Source organism: Hylobates moloch, unplaced genomic scaffold (genome assembly GCF_009828535.3).
Source record: "Hylobates moloch isolate HMO894 unplaced genomic scaffold, HMol_V3 SCAFFOLD_3, whole genome shotgun sequence".
Taxonomy (NCBI): domain Eukaryota; kingdom Metazoa; phylum Chordata; class Mammalia; order Primates; family Hylobatidae; genus Hylobates; species Hylobates moloch.
Window position 1 is genome coordinate 76241308 of NW_026652278.1, and position 27241 is coordinate 76268548.

Here is a 27241-nt window from a genome sequence, read left to right on the forward strand (position 1 = left end):
ATCAATCAATTTTATTAATGTTCTCAAAGGATCAAGTTTTTATTTCACTGGTTTTTCTCTATCGATTTTCATTTTTCCATTTTAAAAAATTTCTGATCTCATTATTACTTTTTTCCTTCTGCTTATTTTGTGTTTCATTTGATTTTCCTTTTCTGCTTTCTTAATGTGGAAACCAAGATTATTAACATGAGGCCTTTTTAAAATTCTCATACAGGTTACCAGTGCTATAAATTTCCCACCAAAATCTTACTTCTGCAAATTCCTACAAATATTGATATGCTCTGTTTTTATTTTCAGTTTAATATACTTTCTAATTACTTTTATATTATTCCTTTCTCCATTGGTTAAATAGAAGTATGTTAGTTCCAAATATTTTGACATTTCCCTGGTATCATTTACTTATTGATCTCTAACTTAATTCCACTGTGTTCAGAGCACATGCATTGTATGAGTTGAATCATTTTAAGTATTTTATTTTATTTTATTTTAATGAACCTGAATGTGATCTATCCTAGTAAATGTGGCATGCATACTAGAAAAGAATGTTTATCTGCTGTTGTTGGATGGAGTGTACTATAACTGAATTTTTTCAAGTTGGTTGACTTTTGTTCAAGTTTTCTATATTTCCACTGATTTGCTGTCTTCTTAACCGTCAATTATCAAGAGATAAGGGTTAAAATAGCAGATTATAATGGTGGATTTGTCCATTTCTCCCTTGCCGTTCTATTGATTTTTGCTTCATGTATTTTGAAGTTCTGTAATTAGCTGCATAGATATTTATCATTGTTATGCATCCTTGGAGAGTTTACCCATCCCTTTATCATTATGTAGTGTCGTTACTCTTGTTTTCTTTCTTCCTTTTTTTTTTTTTTTTTTGGAGACAGGTTTTCACACTGTTGCCCAGGCTGGAGTGCAGTGGTGAGATCATGGTTCGCTGCAGCCTCAATCTCCTGGGCTCAAGAGATTCTGCCACCTCAGCCTCCTGAGTAGCTGAGACTGCAGGCATGCACCACTGTGCCTGGCTAATGTTTTTGTTTGTTTGTTTTTAGTAGAGACAAGGACTGGCTGTGTTGCCCAGGCTGGTAGTATTACTCTTTATTCCTCAAATTTTGGTGAATATAAAGTCTACTTGGTCTGATGACAATGTAATTACTCCAGCTTTCTTTTGGGTATTGTTTGTGTGGTGTATCTGTTTTCATTTATAATTTTTGCCTGTTTATATATTTTAAAGTGGGCTTTTTGTAGGCAGCATATAATTGGGTCTTGCTTTTTTATCCAATATGATAACCTTTCCTTTTTTTTTGCCTTTCCTTTGTTGTTGTCTTACCTCTAATTCTTTGTTTTATTATTTTCATAGTTGCTTTATCATTATTTGATAGTTTTAGTATATACCTCTAGCTTTCACTGTCAAGTTGCAAGTAATATTTTATCACTTCATGTGTAGCATAAAAACTCTACATAGTACACTTCTCTTCTCTATCCCCTCCTCATCTTTATGCTACTGTTATCAAACATTGTATATACATACACATATACATATACATAAACATATACATATATAAATAAACCTCACAATACTTTGTTACTATTTTTGCTGTAAACAGTTGATTATATTTGGAATATTTAAATAAAAAGAAAAGAGACTTTATATTTACTCACATAAATGCCATTTCCCATGCTCTGTATTTCTTTGGGTAGATATATACTTCTGGCTGTTAATTTTCTTCTGACTGAAGGATGTCCTTTACATTTCTTGTAATGCAAGTCTGTTACTGCTGGATTTTCTCAGCTGTTATAGCCCTATAAATGGCTTTATTTCACTTCCATTTTTGAAAGATACTTTTGTTGAGTAAAGCATTCTAGATTAACTGTTTTGTTTTTGTTTTTCCCTTTCAGTTTCTTAAAGATCAGCTCTACTGACATCTCCGTTGCAATGTTTATAAAAATTCTACTGTTATCGTTACCGTTGTTTTTCTGTATAATGCATCTTTTTCTGTTGGTCACTTATAAGATTTATAATTTATCACTGGTTTTCAATTTATTGCTGTAAAAAGTTGATTATGATATGCCTTTATATAGTTTTCTTCATGCTTCCTATGCTTGGAATTTGTCGAGCTTCTCAACTCTATGGGTTTATAATTTTCATGTTTTTTTAATTGACTATTATATTTGAAAATAGCTTTTTGTTCTCATCTTCTTCTGGAACTCTACTTCTACATAAGTTATATGCCTAATAATATACTTTGAAGTTGCCCCATACTTCACTGATGCTCATTATTGTTTTTAACTTCCTATTTTTGATAGTTTCTATTGCTATGTACCCAAGACCTCTACCTTTTCTTCTGCAATGTCTAATGTGTCTTCCGTCCCATCCAGTGCATTTGTTATTTCAGACTATGTAGTTTTCAACTCTCATTTGCTTTCCATTTCTCAAGGATCACTGTCCTTCTTTGCCAGAAATTTAAAGTCTTAGTCCATGATACTACATTTTGGCCAGGACTGGAAACCTCTCATCACCTTTAATGTATGTAATCTTTGCCAAATGAATTAAATTCTCTAACTCTCAATTTTCTTTTAAAAGAATGGTAATTAAAAATTAGCCATGTCAAAAAAAGATTGTTTAAAGAATAAGGTGATCCAGAAAGACAGCTTAGTATATTCCTTGAGGCATCTTAATTAGTAAAGGCTAATATGGTTAAAATTAGGAAATGATGCTTGGAGTCATTTTAGGCATTGATACTTTATTCTATGTGATCAGTTCATTGGAAGAATGACCCTGGGCTGAGGGAATGCATATAGGCCATGTAGTATGAGAAACAAACAAGAACCAAGGAGAGTATTCGATTATTTGGATCCTAGGATTTTAGACTCTCATCTCAGAAGCAAGATTAGGATGAGAACAGGACATGGGACTAGATGCCCAGTCCATGGCCTGAGAATCAGTGGTAAAACAGGAGAAAACTACAGGGACCAGGTGGATGCTCTCAGCTTGCCACTGTACTACTGGACATCATACCAGATTTTTCTGTGTGAAAGACTGGCTCAGCAGTAGATGGGGCTGAGCTTTCAGTGTGGAGATAACTGTGTCTACAATCAAAAGAGTCTGAGAAAGACAGGGATTAAAAATATTATTTCTTGCTTTATCTATCTATCTTATTCATTTACATGAATGTCCTTCACTATTGTAATGATCTTAAAAACAATGAAACCCCACAGAGTTTACTTCAGTGGAGGCAGAGATGTGAATAAATTATGGAAGCTTAGGGACCCTCATATCCCCCATCTCAAAAAAATGATACTGCAGCTATGACTGCAAACCAAATGCGATTGCCTTTCTTTGTGTTCACATGATGGCTGAATTTTACTAGCTATGTTTCTTCTCTCATGTGGACTAACATATATGACTTGCAAACCAGCCCATGATATGTCTTAGTTAGGTAAGGCTGCCATACCATAGACTGAGCGGCTTAAACAACAGAAATTTCTCACAGTTCCTTAAGCTGAAAGTCCAAGATCAAAGTTTGGCAGGTGTGCATTCTCCAGTGGTCTTTTTCCTTGGCTTGTAGTCAGCTGCTTCTCTCTGAGTCCTCGCATAGCATTTCTCTATCCACATACCCTCCCGTGTCTCCTCCTCTTAAAAACACCAGACCTATCATATAAGGGACTTCTTCTTAGGATCTCATTAAATTTCATTACCTCCTTAAAGGTCCTGTCTCCAAAAACAGTCACATTGTGGGGTTAGGGCTTCAACTTGTGAAATTTGGCAAGCGTTGTGGGGGGGGCACAATTTCTTAACATAGTATGAGGAATAGGTGTTTACATAGAATTTGTCTCCCAAACAAAAATTCCATATCCTTATTTTGCAGAAGCCAACACTCTGGCTCAGAGGTTTATGGAAAGAACATTTGCTGGAAGGAGAAGGGCCAGTATCTTCACTGGTATTTTGGACAAGGATCTTGTTTGGATATTTGTTATGTGTGTGTTTTCAAAGGGTGAGACCTTCAGCCACATCTCTCAGTGGCTGAAGTAGCATTCTGGATTAAAGAATTTTTAAAATTAAATTAAAGTTTTAAATTAGCACATGATAATAGTACATATTTATGGGGTACATAATGATGTTTCAATACTATGCAATGTGTAGTCATCAGACCAGGATAATTAGCATAGCCATCATAATTCATATTTTTTACTGATTGGTTGGCCAACATCTCTCCAGTTCATGAATATAGAGGAACGTGGTTTATGGACCTCTGCTCCTGTGGACTCTGTTCAAGTCCGTAAATGGTTTGAGCAAGGATTGCTCAATTTCTGTTAACCTCACCTTTGTCAGGGTTTGGGGACCTGTAACTTCCTTGGAGTGATTTCAAGATGCTGGGCCATTTCTAGTCATCTCTTATTCTTACGGAAACCTCCCAGCATGCCCAGCACATCATCACTCAATAAAACCATTTAAATAAATGATTGAGCAAATAACACCTATTCAAGTGTCCATGCCACAGGGGAAGATGTGGGAGCATACCAGAAGTTAATGAGCCAGGAATTTAAAGTTTTAATGTGTTTATCCCTGAATTTTGCCTCATCCGTGCTTATTTTTAGAATGCCATAGATTCTGTTGCTGGCACTCATTTCTAGTGCTTTTTTTTTTTTATAGCTGATCAGTTTTGAAAAGTAAGAGCAAGTTCATGCCAACTATATATTTCAGCCATTTTCTGCATCCTTTGCCTGCCTCCGAAGCAGAGGTATACAGGGGAGTGGAGAATAAAGCAACTGGACAGCCGAGGGCCATGTAGTCCCAGAGACAGCTCTTCCAGGAGCATGGAAGGAAATGTCAGCTCTTTCCATTTTTACTGAGATATTTTTAGAGTGGCTTCTTTTCTCTTTGGCTCGTGCCAGAGTGCTACTTTATTGAGGAGCTGTCAAACTTTTTAAAAAAGAATTATTTCTATACAAGAAGAGTTTCCTTGATTCTATATCCATTGTACTCTTTTATAAAAATCTCACTTGTTCTGGGAACATACTAATTAATAGTTACATTGCAAGTTTTTTTTTTCTTTTGCCTCAGTTGCCTAAAATAAAGGTAAATTAGTGCTAAGTTTTTTTGTTTGTTTGGTGGGTTTTTCCTTCTTGGTCTTTTTTTTTTTTTTAAGAAAAAATAAAGAATTACTGGAAATTACATTTCAGGGGCACATGCCTAGTTTGGGACAGATTGAAATAAGAAGACATCCAAAACAGGGGTTATAGAGCACACAACATATATTTCCAAGTAAAAAAGCAAGGCTGTTTTTAGACCCTTTGTCATATTGAGTCATTGTAAAGAATGAGACTAAATTTATTGGCCACATAGGATAATCTGTCTTATTCCTTCAAAGAAACTGCTCAGGTACATGACATTTCTGTCTCCAAACCAAATGTCTAATGCGCTTTTATCTTGGCAATGTCACTTAAATCCCCTTCCAAATCTTTTCTAATATGTCATCATGTAAAATAGACTCCTGGAAACCAAAATGGCTACTCAGGAAGGCCACGCTCTAGGCAGTTCATCACAGGAAGCTGGAGCTCTGTGCATCTGGTCCTATGCTCCCTGAGCTGCTATAGCTATGGACCATGGCTACCACCCAAGGGGTTCCCCCAAACCATACCTAGCCTGTGCAGTCTGCCTGACGTAGGAATTTCTTAGTGTGCATTGATTCTCTTTCTTCCACTTTGCTGATGACATTTCATTACAGCAAAGAACAATTTTGGCCATAAAGATTTTCCATATATGGATCTTTTCCAAAATCTGCATCTGTAGTTAGGAACAACTTAGTAAGAAGGCTCAGTGTTGGCACCATTTTTAAGAATATTTATTTCCTTGGGCTAATATTCTTTTAAAAATACTGCTTCTTAAGAGAAATGATACCTGTAAAAGAAAAATTAGAAGCTTCTGAATAAATTTGAAGAGGAAAGTCATGAAAAATTATAATTATATAAACTTTACACTGTTATTGCTCTTTTGCTATATTTTCTGGTCATTTTTGCTATATTTACCCGATTTTTATAGTCATGATTACATAATATACTTATGTTTTTCTCTCTTATTTGTTTAACATTGTATTATAATCAGGTTTATAATCAGGTTAACAGATGCTTCATAAACATCACCTTTGATAACTGCATGAAATTCCACTGTGTGACTCCAAATATAATTTACTGAACTGTTCTATTAATGGAAATTTATGCAATTTTAATATTTCTATTCATATAGATATATGGCAATACAGATATTTGAACAACAATTTTTTTCATATTTAGGATGTTTTCTTTAGACAGATTCCATGTGGAAATATGAGGTCAAAAATTAGAAATATTTTTAAGCCTTTGATAAATAGCATTTTCCATACCGTTTCCTACCTGGTTGTAAGTACAAGTTTGTCCACCTGGCTTTCTAAGTTGGTCAACATAAATTTGCACCAACTTAACATCTGAAATATAATAATATACACTGAGGTTCTTAGCATAATTTATGTTTCTTTTAAATTGGCATTGCTGATGACATTAACCAGGTGTGATTGGGGAATGATTCTGTTGCCCACTGCTCCATTTAATGTCTCAGTTCTGGCCATCTAGTGGTCCAGTCTGTGTTTTCTACTGAACAACATACTGAGCTTATCTCTACTGCTTCCTGGCTTTCATATTTACTGCAGAGAAGTCTCATTGTCTGAAATGATTGGACTTTTAGAATAGAATCTTAGTCATCTGTATTCTACGGCATGAAAACTAGGCCCACACTATTTACTACTGACCTGAGGATTCAGCTCTGCCTGCATGTAGACCTGGAACAACACCTTCTGCCTGTGCTTAGAATACCTGCTGGACCTGGTCACTCTCTACTCATGCTCCTTTCCTCAATGCTTTCCCTCCTTTCACCTGTCATCTTTTCGTCTTCTCTCTTTTTATTCTTGGTCTGGCACTCATGCAAGTAGAAGTGATTTTATAGCTTCCTCAGGCTTTTCATAAAAAGGGACCATTTCCATGCAAGTGCTATTTTTACCAGTCTCTGAATTGTGTAAAATGCTTTGGTTTTCTGATATTTTCTGGACCACACTATGAAAATCCCCTGATGCTATAGACCCATGGGTTTTACTTTAATTCAGTATTTCCTAAATTGTGCTTCTGTGGAATTTCAGTTCAATTTCAATGGGAGCCAGGAACAAAGGTTCCCACGGTCAAATAAACTGCAAGCTGTGCTTCCTAAATGGTCTTCTTGAAGATTCGCAGTTCATGTTACCATATCTAATGGTTTGGAGACATCAGAAGGAAAAAAATGTATGTTTTAACTTGGTCACTCCCCACTGAGGAACTATTTTTTTTCTCTTTTTATTTTTTATGGCTAGACCTAGAGTCATTTCTCCTTAAAACCTATCTGGAAAGAGCTAGTTTGACCATACAACTTGTTTATTAAAGTGGACCATGGTTTTACGTCAAGGGGAAGATGTGACAAAAATAAACATTTTCCAGTTTTGGAGTTGGACTGTGCACACATTTGTGTTCAGCACTATTAGAATACCTTCAACATTTGGAAATTATAATGTTTCTGCAGATGGGAACAAGCTGGATGCCAAGGAGTGCATGAGCGAGAGCAGACAGAGGCCCAGCCTGTGAGCTCCACCCTGCTCTGCTGGCAGTGATCCAGTGACTACCTAACAGAGAGAAGTGGATAGCTTTATGGGCAATTGTTTGCCCACTGGTTGAAATGCTTGGGTTGTATTTATCAGAACCATGGTCACATGAAGTTGTCTATCACCCAAAGGGAATCATAAAGATGCCTTGAGTACCACAGAAGGATCATTGATTTCTTTGCAGCCATAGTGTTCAGCCTCTCACAGCTGGGGAACTGCTTTGCTGTGAAATAGAGTTTCAGTTGGATACAAAATTAATCAGTTTTCACAGTTCAAAATTTTGACTAAGACACTGTGTCAGTGTGTTTGGTACATGCTGTGTTTGAGCCTGGAAGCCTACGCCTCACATTTGTGTAGCATCGTGACACCACCAACTGCCTGTTGATGTCATGGGGAACCAGGGTAATGGGGAGCGGACAGTTTCTCCTCTGCCACTCTAGCTCTTTCTCCCAGCTTGAATACAGGGCTGACCTTTCACAAACTAACACATCTAGAAGGGACCTTAGTGACTATTTAGTCCAACACTGACCGGGGAAGAAATCCTTTTGCAACACCCATGATTAGTGGCTGACCCAACCTGTGCTTGCATACTTCTAATAATGGGGGATCCACCACCCTACATGGCAGCCCTATGGTTAGATTTTGAATGATATCCAGGCTTTGGTGAAATTCCTGTTTCGTGAATAAATCAAAAAGAAGGCAAATTCCATGTTGTCTCATCTCTCTACTGGCATGAGATCAATATCAAGGAGACAATCAATCACTTATCTTTCATGGCTCTGATGTGATCCATTTGTGATATTTTGGTCTCAAATGCTTGGGAAGACAGTAGATGGAGAAAGAAACTGATATTTATGATCCAAAATTATCTGCCAAATCCAATCTCTTGAGGCAATTAAATTAGAAGGATATATAGGTTCTCCCAAGAAACAGAACTAGGCAAACATAGGCATTTATATTTGGTGCAATATCCTCACCCTAACAAAAAAAGAATGTTTTTCTACTTATATAGCTGATCACACAGAAAGGATCAACAATCGAGTTTTTGAACATAATTTTTCATTTCTCAAAACCCTACTTGCGTAAGGAAAACAGTCTGTTCACAAAGAGGCTTTCAGTTTTGCAGTGAAGTGTAATGGGAAGAATATATTCAGATATGTTTATTAATCAAGATCTACCCCTGTCTTTTTATTCTATATTAGCTTAGGTGGTCCGTAACAATGGGGAAGAAAAGATGAGCAAATTATGGCCCTTGTCCTTAAGGAGCTCAGGATCTCCCCAGTGGGCTGCAGGAATGACAAATACCCACAAAATAGCCGGCGTGCAAGGCAGAGAGTGATACGTGTTCTACTAAGAATAGCAGTAAAATGCTGAGGAATCAGAGAGGAGATCAAGGTTAATGCCAGGTGGAAGACTGGGGAACAGTATACAGCTGAAAGACTCTGAGTTGCGTGTGGGAAAATGGATGAGATTTCAAAAGGCAGAGATTAAACAGAGAGTTACTGCTACGTGGAGGCATTTTCCTAGAACATCCCTCAGTATAGGAGGCAGGGGCTTTCAAAACTCTGTATTCATCATTTTCTATAGACATTTTTCCTTGTAGTATGTCTTGTCACTGTATCCATAGCTAAGGTTTTGGAGATTTGTATGCTTATATCATTTATGGGATTGTTTTAAATAAATGTCTCATAATTTAGCAATTTTAGTTCCTGGAGTCTTTTCACACCTACTCAGAATATCTACAAGGTACTCTTCTTGGTTCATAGGTACCCATTGCATTGACTTTTAATTTTGGGTGGAGTCTGAGTCTCCTTATTCTCTTTTCTCATGGAAAAATGTCATGCCCTGGCCAGGGAGGAGGAAAAGAAAAACATCATACTGCTGGATGGCTCCAATCTTTCTGTAGTATTGAAGACAGTGGGAGAAGGAAAGGGAGAAAAAGGGATGGGGGCCGGGTGCGGTGGCTCACGCCTGTAATCCCAGCACTTTGGGAGGCTGAGGCAGGCGGATCATGAGGTCAGGAGATGCAGACCATGGTGAAACCCCGTCTCTACTAAAAATACAAAAAATTAGCTGGGTGTGGTGGCAGGCGCCTGTAGTCCCAGCTACTCAGGAGGCTGAGGCAGGAGAATGGCGTGAACCCGGAAGGCAGAGCTTGCAGTGAGCCGAGATGGCTCCTCTACACTCCAGCCTGGGTGACAGAGTGAAACTCCGTCTCAAAAAAAAAAAAGGAAAAAAAAAAAAGAAAAAGGGATGGGCCTTTCAATCTGGTAAGTGCAAGCAAGAGTCTTGCCATGGTTAGGGATGTGTAAATAAGGGCAGCTTTCTCTCAATATGGACATTCTCAATGGACATTTACATTCATTCATTACGTTTTCCCTGAAGCATGGAAGGAGTACATGCTGTGTATCAGGAGTAACCTTTTCAAAGCTCACAGTCTGGTGAAGGGAAAGGAAACATGTAAACTGGCATTTACAATGCAATATGACAAGGGCTATGACAAAAGGAATGTGGAATTCTCTGTCTTTGAGGGCAGATAAGAGAGACTGCAAATAATAGCTCTAGGAGACGATGTCTGAGCCAAGCAAGAATTAGGTGAGCAAAAAGATGGGCACCTTTTTAAAAATTATGGGCATTCAGTGAGTGATTTGATAAAGAAAATAGCACGTTCATTCATCTTAATGAAGTTTACTTTGCAGTTAATTACGCTGAGTGACCTCGGGGATATATAAGTATTTGATACAGACTTAATATGAGGTGGATGCAAATATCACTGATAGGTGAGTGTGTGCTGCAGAACGATACAGAGTCCATCTGTGTTTGAGTAATGATAATTATCCAATCTCATTACATCCTGGAAGTTTTTCAGTTATTGAATGGAATAATATGCAGTTCTTCTAAAACTCTTAATAAAATTAATTCAAGCATACTTTATATTAAACAATATATTTTGGAAGAACACTACCAACAAATTTACCAAAAAAAAAATGATGTCACAGCTCTCAGGAGGTGCCAGCACTTATTGACTACACACTACATGTTGTTACATGCATTCATTTATATAATTCTCATTTTAAAAAATCTTAGCTGATATTGTTGGCCACTGCTCACATTTCATCCTCCGTGGCCTTTACTTCAACTGAATTTCAGTTTTATGCCAACAGTCAGCCCACTGTCCTTCACATGGCCATGCATTTGCTTCATTAAGCTACTCAGGGGAATGCCAATATTCAGTCTGACAATGCTTAAGAGGTGGTCATGGGACTCAAATCTTGTTAATGAATTAGGAGTGATGATGTTTAGATGTGATGCCTAAAATCGTGGCAGCTGTCTGTGACAAGGGAGCCTAGCCTACGGATATAGCCAATGATGGCTCAGCAGAATGAGTCCTTTATTTTTGGGGGTCTAGTTAAGCAACTATATTAGACAGCCTAGGAACCCTTTCCTGCTAAAAGAGATAATGTTATTTTTCTTCAGATTTAAGCCATTTGTGTTGAGCATTCTGAACTCTCAGCCAAAATCATTCTCATTGACAGGTAGGTACTCTCATTATCTCCATTTTACAAATAGGGAAACTGGGGGTTCAATAAGTTAAGTCAGCACTTTTGGAGGCTACAGCAGGGGATCACTTGAGCCCAGAAGTTTAAGGCAGCATCGAGCCATCATCATGCCACTGTATTTCATCCTGGGCAACAGAGCAAGACTCTGTTTCTCAAAAACAAAGAAAAACAAGCAAAAAAAAGAAGAACTTAATGAACATCATACAGCTGGTAAAAATATCAGAATTAGGATCAAAATCAAGTCTGTCTTACTTCAGTACCCTAGTGGTTAATTTGTGGTTAGACATCTTCTACATATATTTTTTGAAATATATCACACTAAAGCACTGAAATAAATAATGACAAAAATGTCTAGTAATTCAAATATATAATCTGTGAGAAAGCCACTTTCCCCAGTAATGTTTTATATCAAGGGTTGGTAAATTGTGTAAGGGGTCAAATAATAAATATTTTAGAGTTTATGGGTCAGATGGTTTCTTTCACAACTACTCAACTGATTATAGCTCAAAAAGCCATAGACAATACATAAAAAGATGAGCTCAGCACTGTTTCAGCAAAATTGTAATTACAAAAACAGGTGGCAGACCAGATTTGGGCCTGGGACCATAGTATACTGAACTCTTCTCTACATGAACTAAATCTGATTCTTTGTGAAGGGTTCGCCAGGTAGGATGGGCAAAAGCTCATTTTACTAGGTATGTACCAAAAAAAAAAAAAAAAGTCACACCAGTAGAAGAGAAAGGGAGATATGGAGTGCAGTGTGGAAGGGGCAGAGAGTGCACCCTCTTCGCAAACTTTAAGATATCAAGGAAAATGACTATTTTCCTACTTTGTGGTGCAGATTGGGAAACAGCTTCAGACAACACAAAGGGAGGGGAGCTCATGGCTTCCACCATCAGAGAGGTAAAGTTAGAGAGTAGATTTCTAGCCTACTATCTGTGCTTAAATTGGAATTTCTGTTAAAAATTCCGAATTTTCTCAGCAATAACTTTCAAAGACCACCACCCCATTTTCTTTCTTTCTTTCTTTCTTTCTTTCTTTCTTTCTTTCTTTCTTTCTTTCTTTCTTTCTTCTTTTCTTTCTTTTCTTTTCTTTTTTTTTTACAGTCTTGTTCTGTTGCTCAGGCTGGAATGCAGTGGTGCAATCTTGGCTCACTGCAACTTCTGCCTCCCTGGTTCAAACAATTCTCCTGCCTCAGCCTCCCAAGTAGCTGGGATTACAGGTGCCTGCAACCACGCCTGGCTAATTTTTGTATTTTTAATGGAGATGGGGTTTTGCCATGTTGGCCAGGCTAATGACAACCATTATCTTTCATACTCAAAATATTGAATGATCCACAAGCAGTATAATACATAGCTGTTATTTCTGCAAATGGAGAGATAAGAATTGGAAGTGAACAGATGGTTATAGCTCTTTGATTTTTGTTTTAATTGCTTTCCAACAATCACAGAGACTGGACCAATTTTCTCAATAATATCTGTTCTGAAACAAAGGTCTGGGAGTCAAGTTTGTCAATAAGGCAAAGAGTTTTTGGGAGGTACGTGAGGGTTTTTCTTTATTTTTTCTCAAATGGTTTACAAAGGCATAACATGAAATTGACTTATTTATTTGCATAATCTTAACTATTGAGTCATATTTGTCCCCTTTTACTCCTTACTAAACTGGAAACATAAAAAAGGGTTTATAGGAAACCAAGGTTAAAAGATAGGAACATAAAGTTTCACTCTTCTTCCCTGCTTCTGGCAACCACTAATTTATTTTCTGTCTCTGTGGATTTGCCTATTCTGGACATTTCCTATAAATGGGATTATGTAATATGTAGACTTATGCCTACTGTCTTTCACTGAGCATAATGCTTTCAAGGTTCACCCATGCTGTAGCATAAATCAGTAACTAGTGTCTTTTATTAGTTAATAATATTCCATTGTATAGATGTACCAACTTTTTTGTTTATTCATCACTTGGTGGACAATGGAGTTGCTTCCACTTTTTGGCTACTATGTGTAATATTTCTATAAACACTCATAAACAAGTATGAACATTTGTTTTCAATTCTCTTATGTGAGGAGTGGAATTGCTTGGTCTTATGGTAACTCTAACATCTTGAGGAATGATCAAACTTTTCTGCAGCAGCTGCACCATTTTACTTTCCCCAGCATTGTATGACTATTCCTATTTCTCCACATTCCTGCCAATACTCACTGTTGTCCATTCTAATGGGTGTGAAGTGATATTTCATTGTAGTTTTGATTTTACTTTACATAAACACTAACAATTTTGGACATCTTTTATGTGTTTGTTGGATGTATTTATATATTCTTTGGAAAAATGTCTATTCAAATGGAAGGGAAAATTTTAAAGAAGAGAAGATGTATGATAAAATTAATATTTGCTGCATGTCTATAATGCATTGGGGCCTTAACTCATAAAAATGAATAATAAGTAATATTTTAATCATATTACATAAATAAGATTCAGATAAATTAAGAATTGCTAAAGAAAATAGTTGGCTATGGTTAAGCCAAGAGTCAAATAAGATCCACACGCCTTCCCTTTGTCCCATGTAAATATCCTTCATGTACATTGATATGAAGATGTACATCTTACAGAGATGAATAAGACAAACATGACTGAATAAAGCATAAGTGTGTCTCTCTCCTTTCTGGAAAAAAGTAAAAACATAAAAAATTTTTATGGAATAATGCAGAAAAGGATCAATTCTCTTTCTGATGTCAATATGATAGTCAAGTTGTAGGTAGTGCACTTGTGAGATCATCACCTTCCTAGTGATTGATGGGGGCATCCCACTCTTTATTGGTCTAGTCTATGTAATAGCACATGAGAAATCCATGAACCGCCCTATGGAGGGCTTATTTATCTTATAAAATGCTATAACCACATCCAGTATCTCTAAACAAGTGCTTAGAGGTTAGAAAGCATTATGAGTATATTAGCCACCTAGACACCACTCTCCCCTGCCCGGCACTTAGCAGAGTGTAGATTGGGTACATGACAGTCACACATGCCTTGTTGCTCCTGGGAGGCAGACATGCCTTATTATCTGAACTGATTTCCTCACTTTCCACCCCAGGAATCAATACAGTACTCAGCAGTCTTATATTAGATGCTCAATGATAGATTGTTAAATAAATGACTTTAATTGGCATCATACAGAGATATTACAGAATTAGATATACAGTTGATGCTCAATAAATATGTGCTGACTTATTTAGTAAAGAAGGGAGAGATGTGCTTGGTGCCAAGCACTGTGAAAATCCCACTACCACACATTGTCTTCTTTTCTCATTTAGGCTTCATGAAACCCCATGAATTATGTGCTTTCATATATTCACCTTATTCATGTTCAAAATGCCAGCAAGTAGTAAAGTAGTAATGCAAACCTAGATCTGCAAAAGTACATTACAAAGCATTAAGTTGGATATTTAGAACTCAGCACACTAAATTTCATCTGAGCCTAAAACACAGAGTCCCAATGTAGTACCAAGAAACAAGCCTTTCCCACTTTTGCTTAAGATGACACCAACACTGTCATGAAGAAGATAAACAGGGGTGCACAGGATGAAACTTCTTCAAAGAAGTGAAATGGTTAATATATTGGGTACTTTATGCAAGAAGATTTGGAGAACAATGTAATTGTTTTATAATCTGATTGCGTATCCCAAAGACCTGGATGTTTTCAAAATGATAAATGACTTAATGACTGAATACATTCTAGTTGCCTGTTTTAAACAAATGTGACATTTTAGGGGTTAATGCTACATTGTTGATTTCCTGTATTTTTAGTCAGTAACTGTATTAGTCTGTTCTCACCCAGTTATGAAGAAATACCTGAGACTGGGTAATTTAAAAAGAAAAGAGGTTTAATTGACTCATAGTTCCACATAGCTGGGGAGTCCTCAGGAAACTTACAATCATGGCAGAAGGCACCTCTTCACAGGGCAGCAGGGGAGAGAATGAGGGCCAGCAGAAGAAATGCCAGAGGCTTGTAAAACCATCAGATCTTGTGAGAACTCACTCACTATCACGAGAACAGCATGGGGGAAGCTGCCTCCATGATTTAGTTACCTCCCACCAGGTCCTTTCCACACGTGTAGATTATGGGGATTACGATTCAAGATGAGATTTGGGTGGAGATACAGCCAAACCATATCAGTAACTTTCTCTCTGTTTAAAAATTTTTAAATTTCTATTTTTTTAAAGTTTGAACATGTTGAGGTTCAAATATCTTAAGCTTCCAAGTGCTCTTTTGACTTTTAATATATTTCTGGAGTCCCTTTTGGTCTTCTTGGTCCTTAACACTTTGGTCGCAGGCCTGCATTTCCTCTCCTGCTTGTGTGCACTTCCCATGTGCCATGTCTCAGAAGTTGTATCCTTTCCACCTGATTTAGCATTTCTTCATCTTCTGTTGTACAGCTATCAATATGCCATCTAGGGTTGGGGCTGGAGATATAAGACAGCTTAAAGATATCATCCTTTTACTTAAACAACTATCCATCTTTTAAAGTACTTTAATATAATTTTCATAACTTTTCTGGTCAGCCAGAGTAAATACTCTCTAAAGTGTCTTTGACAGTTGGCTTTATTTTTTGAGGAGGAAACTTCTCTTGATTGACTTTATTTGCACCGTGATTTGCAGACAAGCTACTGAGAATCTGGGGGTGGTGGCTGGGGCTAGTGTTAGAGTTAGTCCTGTTATAATCTCAGTTTCTCAACCCATCCAAATGAGAACACCATAGAAGTAAAAACATATTTCCTATGCAAAGGCTGCATTAAGATATGTCTAGTTCCCACCTCAACCCACTCTCTAAGCCTTCGTTGCATAAAATGCAGAGCCGCCACACCACTACTGACGAAAGTGCCCTCTCCACGAACTCTCCTAGAATATTTTTTCTACTTCTGCCCTGACACTTGACATAGTTAGCCAATGCATAAGCAGGGCTTCAAGCCAGGCTCTTGTGCTGCAATATCTATCCTTTCTTTATACCCCAGGCAGAGAAGAAAGTGCTTGGATTTCTGAACACTAGAATAAATGATTCAAATAAGAGCTAAAACTGTTAAGGGGAAAAATAAGATTTTTAAGTAATTAAAGTGAGTGATATTCATTTTCATGAAGGAATTTGAAGAATCAAGTCAATGTTTAGACATTAATTCAAAGCCATAATGGAATGAAAAGAAAATTTGAAAGAGAAAGTAATAGAAATTCCCCGAGTCAAGCACTGTCTTTATTTTTGAACTCACCTACCTCCCCCCAATATCTACTTTGCACAGTATTTTAGTGTGTACTCAAAAAAATGGGTGTTGGGTGCTTGCTTTGGCAGCACATATACTAAAATGGGAACAATACACAGAAAGTTGTCATGGCCCTGCACGAGGATGACATGCAAATTTGTGAAACATTCCCTATTTTTATGGTTAATGGGAACCAAAAAAAATAGAAAATGTAAGACCTATTTTGTGATAGCACAACAGGGTGACTATAGTCAATAATAACTTAATCGTACACTTTAAATAACTAAGAGTGTAATAGGATTGTTTGTAACACAAAGCATAAATGCTTGAGGAGATGGATACACCATTTTCCATGATGCGATTATTATGCATTGCATACCTGTATCAAAGCATCTCATGTACTCCATGAATATATGCACCGGCTATGTACCCCCAAAAATTAAAAATAAAAATATTTTTAACAATGGTGTTGGGTAGATGGGTTCCAAGATGAATGAACTGCTAAAAAATGGTGCCTTCTAATTGCTCTTATTTACTTATTCTGGAGTGATAAATAGAGTGTTTGGCAAGGAGAAGCTTGAATATACGTAGCTTAAAACCCAGCACGGTTGGAAATGCAGAATATTAAAGAGATTTCTTTATGGAGTTGGGCTTTTTTGTCTTTTCCTTGCCTTTCTATGGATGAGGTGTGAAATAATAAGACTTGTGTGGTCCCTCCATAGTTCAGTTTCATTTCTGTAAAATGAAAATGATATTTATATTGGATTAATAGGTTTATTCCAAGCATTATTACTGCATGCTGACTTCTAAAGTTTCTCTTATCCCAAGGTTGTTGGTTTGAATTGTCAAAACTATAAGTCCTAAGAACAGATTTATTTATTTTATATGTATATATCTGTTTTATTTTTATAGATTTAGGGAGTACAAGTGCAGATTTCTTACATTAATATTTTGCATAGCGGTAGAGTCTGGGCTTTTAGTGTACTCATCACCCAAAAAGTGATTTGGTAACCCAATAGGTAGTTTTTCAACCCTTACCTTCCTCCCACATTCCCATCTTTTGTGGTCTCCAGTGTATATTATTTACCACGGTATGTCCATGTGTACCCTTTGTTTAGCTCCCAGTTATAAATGAGAACATAAAGTATTTTACTCTGTTTCTGAGTTATTTTACTTAGGATCATTGCCTCCAGTTCCTGTTCTATTGATCTGTATCTATTATTATACCACCACCATGGTGTTTTGGTTACTAAGCCTTGAGAGTCCTAGATTTCATAAATCTTTTGCAGCAAAAGATATGATTTCTTTTTTATGGCTGAGTAGTACTTTATGGTATTTATGGTAATATGGTATTTCTGGTGTGTGTATATGTGTGTATACTGTATGATATATATATGGAATATGGTATTTATGTTATATATATGCACACAGACTCATTAGTCATCCATTAATGAACACTTAAGGTGATTCCATATCTTCGCTATTGTGAATAGTGCTGCCAAAAATATACAAGTACAGATATCTTTTTGATATAATTATTTCTTTCCCATTGGGTATATACTCAGTAGTGGGATTACTGGATCAAATGGTAGTTCTATTTTTAGTTCTTGGAGAAATCTCCATACTGTTTTCCATAAAGGTTGTAGTAATTTACACTCCTATCAGCAACGTATTAGCATTCCCTTTTCTCCACATCCTCACAATATCTGTTCTTTGTTGACTTTTTAATATTAACCATTCTGGCTGGTGTAAGATGGTATCTCATTGTGGTTTTATCTGCATTTATCTGATGATTAATGATGTTGAGAATGTTTTTCATATGTTTATTGGTTGCTTATATGTATTCTTTTAAAAAGTGTGTGTTTGTGTGTTTTGCCCCCTTTTTAATGGAGTTATTTATTTTTCTTGTTGAGCTGTTTGAGTTCCTTGTAGATTTCGGATATTAGCCCTTTGTCAGATGCATAGATTGCAAATATTTACCCATTCTGTAGGTTGTCTGTTTACTGTATTCATCATTTATTTTGCTTTGTAGAAGCTTTTTAGTTTAATTAACTCTCACATATATTTTTGTTTTTATGATGTTTGTTTTTGAGGACTTGGTCATAAATTCTTTGCCTAGGCCAACGTTCAGTTAAGTTTTTCCTAGGTTTTCTTCTAGGATTTTTACAGTTTCAAGTCTTACATTTAAGTCTTTAACTTCATCTTGTGTTAATTTTTGTATATGGTAAGAGATATGGGTATGGTTTCATTTGTCTGCATATGGTTATCCAATTTTTCCAGAACCATTTATTGACTAGAGTGTTCTCTGCCCAGTGTATATTTTTGTTGACTTAGTCAAAGGTCAGTTCATCATAGGTATGTGGCTTTATCAAATCTAGGGCTCTCAATGCTATAGTAACCAAAACGGTATGGTACTGGAATAAAAAAATAGACATATAGATAAGTGGTACAGAATGGAGAACTGATAAATGATTTCAGTAAAGTTTCAGGATACAAAATCAACATGGAAAAATCTGTGGCATTGCTAAACACCAATAATAATAATCAAGCTGAGAACCAAATCAAGAACTGAATCCCATTTACAAAAAAATCATTACAAAAAAACTACATAGGCATACATTTAATGAAGGAAGTGAAAGATCTCTACAAGGAAAACTACAAAACACTAATCATAGATGACATAAACAAATGGAAAATCACCCCATGCTCATGGATTTGAAGAATCAATATCATTAAAATGATTATACTGCCCAAAGCAATGTACATATTCAACACCATTCGATTACATTACCAATGTCATTTTTCACAGGATTAGAAAAAAAAATCCTAAAATTCATGTGGAACCAAAAAAAGGGCTTTAATAGCCAAAGCAATCCTAAACAACCAGAACAAAGCTGGAGGCATCACATACCTGACTTCAAATTATACTAAAGACAGATGTAGACCATGAGAGTAGACCTGATGTACAGCAGTGCACTTCATTAATTGTATTGACTGTTAAGAAATTACAATAATTTTATTCTATATGGTAAATAACGACTGCTCAAATCCCCCTGAAAATTGTCTGCCCCCATGCCACCCTGGATGCCTGGGTTCCCAAACCTCCTCATTGTTAATCCAGAAACAAGAGTTAACATTTAGCCCCAGAGGGACCTCCAGGACCCTGCTTTTCTCTTATGGCTGTACAGATTTATTCTGATTAGTCCTATAATTTCCACATGACTGATTAAATATTTTGAACATCACATCCATACATACTTTCCAGACAAGAAATTTGGATGTGGGAGAAAATTCTTTAATAAACAAACACATAAATTCTCATTAAAAAATGCTTTTTTACATGGAACCCATGAACATGAAAATAAAAACCTTCATTATTAGTCAGCCTCAGGTATGTTCACAGAAGTATAGATATGATTTTCATCATTCATTTCCAAAAACATTATTACAGATTTGGAGCAACAAGGTGCTGTTACCTTATCATTCTGAAGTTTTGTGTATGCCTATGATGTTGGTATAATCTTCATTTTACAACCATTATGATACTTATTCACAGAAAGCATGCCTTAAGCACTTATTGTGTGTCAGGCTTTGTAATAAATTATGGTGATACAGAGATTGACTTGCTAGGTCCCTAAGATCCCATAATCTAGTTTGAGAAGAGGATGGAGAATGAACATGTAAGCAGTTAAACTGCAATTCAGAGTGATCATCACAGTATTAGAGATGAATAGGAAGTGTGCCTGGAGCTCTGAATACTTTCAGCCACTTCTAACCTGAGGAGCTAGGGAAGACTTCAGTATGTGCTTACATTTCACATAAATCTGAAACAATTAGAAATTATTTGTTAGAGACATATAGCTGTGTATGAGGTAAAGGGAATAGCACATTTAAATTCATAGAGTCTAAAAGTGGCCATATGTGTTCCAGTGTTATTGGAGCTCAAGAAATGTGGGAGAGAGACTAGGAAGTGCAGTTCCAGGGAGCCTTCTCTGATGGCTTGTGTGGGGAACTGCTGAATAAGCTAGGAAGTGTTTGTTAATCTTGCGTAATGAAGACTCAATGGAGTTTTAGCCACAAGATGAAGAGAGCTCACATGTGCTATTGAGGTAGGTGTGTTAAGTCTTTTTTTTTTTTTTTTTTTTGAGATGGAGTCTTGCTGTGTCACCCAGGCTGGAGTGCTGTGGCGTGATCTTGGCTCACTGTAAGCTCTGTCTCCTGTGTTCATGCCATTCTCCTGCCTCAGCCTCCTGAGTAGCTGGGACTACAGGTGCCCGCCACCACACCTGGATAATTTTTTTGTGTATTTGTGGTAGAGACGGGGTTTCACTGAGTTAGCCAGGATGGTCTCGATCTCCTGACCTCGAGATCCGCCTGCCTCGGCCTCCCAAAGTGCTGGGATTACAGGCGTGAGCCACCGCGCCCAGCAATGTTAACTCTTGAGTAAGTAGTAGAAGCCAGTGTGAGGTACAGGGAGACCAGACAGGAGGCTGTTTCTATGTGTGAGAAACTTTTATCCACTAGAAGTTCACATAAAGACACATTTGGGAAATAAAGATGTTATAGAGAATGAAACACCATCCCCACCATGGATAGCATCCAGATTAATGCTGGAAATCACATTTCAATTAGAAAATTGCTTAGAAAACTTGATGTCAGAGGAAGGACAGCCATGTAATTCAAGTCTATGATGGCATCTCTTTCAAGTTTCCCAGTGCACCTGACTCAGAAGATAGAATCAGTCTGTTAGCTGAGTTCTCTCTGTGCTGGAGAAGCATGAAAAAGGCCCCACGAGCATAGACTCAGTTCTCTTTGAAGTTTAAGATCCATCTACAAATGGCCATTTTCTTTTCTTAGCAGAAAGTATTGGGGTTTCTACGTACATGCTACTCACTGCTCACGTGTAAGTAAGGTAAAATTTGAGCAAGTGGAAAACAACCCTGCTATAATCCAGATCATAATATTTCTAAATAAGCACACACAATAGTCAACCAACCTACTTCATGATTTTTTATGGAACGAGGCAGAGACAAGGCCACTCTGCATCCACAAAAGACAGCTAAAGAAAAACACTTAGCATGGTGTTAAGTATATGCTTGGAGTTATTTGAAAGCCAGTCTTTAAGTAATCCAGCATTTAAGCGTAGATTAGATGATACTAAGTTGGTGAAAGTCAAAAGTCAAGAGGAAAATCAAGACTATGTGATAACATAGATTCCAACGAAAGAAAGGTTTCCACAAAGGCAAGAGGATTATGAGTTTCAGTTGCTTTTGAGAATTTCAACAAGATGCGAAAAAAAAAAAAAAAAAAAAACCCACTATTGGATTTAGAGATAGTTGGTAACATAAAATAGGCCATTTCAGGAAGGTGATGTGGGGTGCAGAGATAGTGTCTCTGAAGCACATAGCACAGAGCCTAGCATAAGCCAAGGTCTCCAGTGACAGTAGCTGCTATTATTATTATCATAGTTCAGAGCAGTTTGAAATATGCATGTGTTTGCATGCTGGTTAAAGGAAATATATTCAGTTTCAGATAAGCCCTGCAATTCCCAAATAAATGCACTTCCATTGAACAAGCTATGTCCCATTCAGGTTTAAATAAGCTGAAACAGTTTTTAAAAGCAGGATTTCAAACTGCAACGTGGCAGATATGTCATGCAACTTTAACAAGGGCCCTTTCTACATTTGTTGCAAAAATTAATGGCTCTGGGATACATCAAGAACTGTCAGTTCTCACAGCAGCCCCACGAATCAATTGAACTTTTAAAATCCTTGCCCTATACTCCCCATTTCTCCCATGCCAGCAAAGTGAACAATTGTCTGATCTTTGGCAGCGGGGAGAAAGCTATCTTTGCATCTTGCCAGCTGAGAAATGGTTTGTTTCCCTTTCAAACACCACTGCATTCTTCTTGCAATTTCCCTTTACCATTAAATATTTTATAAGTCAGTCTCATGCCAGTGCTCTTTCCTGGGTGCCTGATAAATGACAGATTCTACAGGAAATTTCAATATAGGGCAGCTGGTTTCATTTACAGTGTTCCTACAGAAGAGGCTGCCAGAGCCAACAACCATATTTAAATGGCTCCTGGCTTGTAAAGGTAGTTTGCTAATCCTAAAAGCTTTTAGATTGCATTGCCAGATTCTTACCTTTTCTTAGAGAATCGTCATATCATGAACTCTATGGGAGAGAAAAAAAAAAACTGCTTGAGGAATGTGACTTTTTTGTTTGTTTGTTTAAAAATAAATCTTACACAGCCTTACATTTCAGTTTTTTTCTTTAAGAGGAATAAGTTGTGTACAGGGGGATTAAATGCTTTACAGACAAGAAAAAAAAAACTGCACTAGAACCAACTTATTCATCATCTTCATCTTCATCCTCTTCATCTTCCTCATCTTTCTCCTCTTCCTTCTTTTCCTTGCTGTTTTCAGCCTTGACAACTCCCTTTTTTGCTGCATCAGGCTTTCCTTTAGCTCGATATGCAGCAGTATCCTTTTCGTATTTTTCCTTCAGTTTGGCAGCCTTCTTTTCATAAGGCTGCTTGTTGTCTGCAGCAGTGTTGTTCCACATCTCTCCCAGTTTCTTCGGAACATCACCGATGGACAGGCCAGGATGTTCTCCTGCAATTTTTGGGTGATACTCGGAGCAGAACAGGAAAAAGCCCGAGGGAGGCCTCTTGGGTACATTGGGATCCTTGAACTTCTTTTTTGCCTCCCTTTTGGGAGGGATATAGGTTTTCATTTCTCTTTCATAACGGGCCTTGTCCGCCTTTGCCACATCTTTAAGTTTTCTTTTCTCTTTAGCAGACATGGTCTTCTAACTCTCTGAGCACTTTTTAGAAAACCGAGAAGTTGACTGAAGCATCTGGGTGCTTCTTCTTGTGCTCCTCCCGACAAGTTTACACAAAAAATGCATATGATGACATTTTGTCTCTCGGCTTCTTAGGATCTCCTTTGCCCATGTGTAGTTATTTTTCTGCGCTAAGAATTGAGGCCGCTGCACTTCCGCGGACGTAAGAAACGAACTCCTGGAGCTCAAGGTCAGCAAGGGTTGGGTTCCTGCTGCTGCGCGTATGGCCCGCCGGAAACCCGCTACAGAGTAGTGGCGCGTCCCCCAGCGCAAGTCTAGCGGACAAAGAGGAAATCTGACATTTTTAAGCCAGGAGTGTGAAGAATTTATTTAGGATCTAATCTGAGTCTCAGTATTTCATTTATTTATTTATTTATTTATTTATTTTGGTGGCGGGGGGCGATCTTGTTTTTCCCATCCAGGATTCTTTTTCCTGTGCCAATTCAATCACACATATTCAAGCCCAGCTCCAATGCCAACACTTTAAGAAACCCTCAGAGGTAACTATAGCCTGAATTAATCTCTCCCTTTCTTTGACTATCTCATGCAATTATTATCTGTAATAGCCCATTTCGTGCTCTTGTTCCTGCAACAATGTATGTGTTCCCACAGTGTGCTGCACTGTGCCGGCAACATAGAAACCTCCATAAGTAATATTCAGGTTCAACTCAGTACTTAAGGGGGAAACCAGTCATCTTTTTAATTCGTTAATAAATTAACTTTCATTGCAAAATCTGTGGGGATTTCTGTCTTCCAACCCAACATTTTCTTCCCATTTTGCCTTTAATGAATTAACCACCACCACCTCTCACTGTGCATTTAATTACTGTACTGATTACTTACTATGTATGCTGCATGATGTGGAAAGAATAGAAAACTTAAAAGCAAAGCACTCTCCCTGACCTCCCTGGGGATAGAGACCGAAATGTATAAAAAAATAAGAAAACACATTAAACTACATATAACAAGTACCAGATGAGTGATCCAGATAATTGCACAGTTCCTGTGGCTGCAAGTGATGGGGTACTATTTCTAATGCCAGCAACAGTACTTCCTTAAACTGATCCCTAGACCTTGGTCATGGTGCTTGGAAAACCCTTTCTTAGCACCATCTCTGCTCATCTTAATCCTAACACTCCTTTATTCTTCCTGTCCCTCTTTTTTGGAAAATCCTTTCTAATTGTTTTGCTTTGTTTTCTCCTCGTTTGTCTTCCATGCTGCTGAGCTGATTTTTCCCTCCTTTAACGAAATTCCATGCTCTTTCCCTAAGTTGTTTTAGAGCCTTTCTTATATCCTAACTTACTTCGCTTTCCAGAAATTTTTTAAATAGAGTTTTTGTTCACTGTAACACTTTTTTTTTTTTCCTGTTTTGAGACAGGGCCTCACTCAGTCCTGTCTCAAACAGGCTGGGGTGCAGTGGCACAATACCAGCTCACTGCAACCTCGACCTCCTGGGCTCAGGTGATTCTCTCACCTCAGCCTTCTGAGTAGCTGGGGTCACAGGCATGCACCACCATGCCCGACAAATTTATTATTATTATTATTATTTGTATAGATGGGGGTCTCCCTATGTTGTCCAGGCTGGTCGCAGACTCCTGGGTTCAAGTGATCCTCCCACCTTGGTTCCTATAGTTCTGAGATACAGGTGTGAGCCAGAGTACCTGGCCTATGATACCACTTTTTAACACAAACAATTAGAAAAATGCTATATAAAAAAGTTGGCCTTTTTTTTTTTTGATGGAGTTTGGTTCTTGTTGTCCAGGCTTGAGTGCAATGGTGCAACCTCCACCTCATGGGTTCAAGTGATTCTCCTGCCTCAGCCTTCCAAGTAACTGTGAATACAGGCGCCTGCCACCATGCCTGGCTAATTTTTTGTATTTTTAGTAGAGACAGGGTTTCACCATGTTGGCCAGGCTGGTCTCCAACTCCTGATCTCAGGTGATCCACCCACCTTGGCCTCCCAAATTGCTATGATTATGGGTGTGAGCCACCGCGCCGGGCCAAAATTTCTCCCTTCTATAAATACCTATTCTGCGCCTCTGTGTCATGCCATCCATAAGCCCATGGATTAAAGATGTGAAGACCTGCTCTGCTCCGTAGAAGCAAGCTCATGGTCAAGTCAGATGGGAGCTTCAGAAGCTGATGAATGTGGAGAGAATGGTGTCTGATAGCACGGCCCACTCTGGAATAAGGGAACATAAAGAAGGCCTTGAAATACCAATTGGTATTCACGGGAATATTAGGCCCCTCCTGTTTACTTACAGGAACCTTCATCCATATAATTGTTTTGAAGGCAATAGCTCTATAACAAATTATTTACCAAATTACATTCCTAGAAACAGAAGTTTGATTAAGTACATGCCAAAATAGTACCATAGAGTATAGCCAGCTTAGTGTATTGGACTGTCTGAAAAGTGGCATAGCTTTAAAAAATATAAACAAGCTTCCAAAAGTGTTGAATTTGCTCACAGATGAGAGTTTTTGGTTACTAAGACACACCAAGGTTGTTTAGGATCATAACTTTTATAGTTTGGCATTAGATCTTATCCATGTTCTCATTCTCACAAATGTTCCATGTTTCTTCTTCAGAATAAAACACTCAGCTGGATACATTAGAGCACACTGTGCCACCTTAGGGCACAGAAAGAAAATAAAGAATTGCACCTTATATTTTATTTTTGGCTCATTCTTATTTATGTTCTATTTTATGTGTTTTGTAGTACATCTTGTATGTTGAAAATTAAATAGATGTATGAATACATACATGAACTTTAATCAGATGTACAAATGTAGGAGGATATCATCCAAAATTATTAGCATCTCTTTAGTAGGCTTTGTTTGGTTGTAAGTAATAGAAAACCTCAGTCAGAGTGACTTAGACACAGTATGCTTATTATTTAGTCAACAAAAATCTAAGTAGGTGGTCTTAGAGTTAGCATAGCAAGCTAGTGATTTTATTAAGGGTCCCGAATTTGCCTGTATTTCCATACATATATTTTGCATGATGACTTTCAAGAATAAAATTTCACCTCATGATGAATTACACTTACCTTACCCAATGCCTCTGTGATTTCAGTTGGGTAATACTATATAGATAATATATAGTAAAATGCATAAGTATATTCTAAGGTTTCAAATGTATTGATAATTGCAGTTATTTACTTAGAGAATGATCATACCCAATATTTTATTATTGTTTATTATATTGTCATTAAAAAGTTATAATAATGATGTTTTCTTTGAATTCAGTAAAGTCATTGTGAAGGTTAAGCATGTGCATTTTAAATTAATTTGGAGATTCTTTAAGCTATGGAAATGGAAAGCCTCAGTACATGTTAAGCCTGATATCTGAGCTTTCCCACCCCAGACTTTTGCAGAGCCATTTACCTGGGTCTCTGATCCTCTGTAATGTGCCGATAGATGATAACATGATGGAGAAATCAGTTGGTAGAATGGGGTGGTAACCACTAGAGACAGCAGTTGTCAGATGGAAATTAATTGATTGTAATTGCTATGCCATTGTATTGCACTTGAAGTCTGTAGCTTGTTAAAACCACTGTTATAAAATAAGGATCTCACTTTTTATGCTGTAGATTATGTTAATGAAAAACTGTTCTTAGAAGCATGATCAGTGAATATCAATAAATGGATAATAAGAAATTAAAGGAAAAGTTAACTAACTGATCATGAGTTAATATACTTCAGCAGCCAGAGTAGCAGTCAACTGTGCACCGTTTCATATTGAATTTTTTGCTCAGAGCTCTTGAATTTTAAATATTTCCCATAGAGAGATTGATTCTGTGTGACTGTTTTATCACATACTGTCTTGAATAACAGATCTTTTCTGTAGAGAATCTCCTGCAAGATGGAAAATGTGTGTGTTTTGCAGAGCCTTTATTTTGTGCCAAAGTATTAACAAGCAGATAT

At 37.3% G+C, this 27241-nt stretch overlaps 1 protein-coding gene, 1 non-coding gene and 1 pseudogene across 8 annotated transcripts in view; 2 read left to right on the forward strand and 1 right to left on the reverse strand.

The window, feature by feature from the left end:
* Positions 1-27241, forward strand: part of NRG3 (neuregulin 3) — a 1130131-nt gene that overhangs the window by 475200 nt on the left and 627690 nt on the right. The window lies entirely within an intron of this gene.
* Positions 16542-16647, forward strand: LOC116466142 (U6 spliceosomal RNA). The gene has a single exon (XR_004247395.1). It is a non-coding gene; the product is annotated as a U6 spliceosomal RNA (small nuclear RNA).
* LOC116460395 (high mobility group protein B1-like) lies at positions 22820-23426 on the reverse strand (annotated as a pseudogene).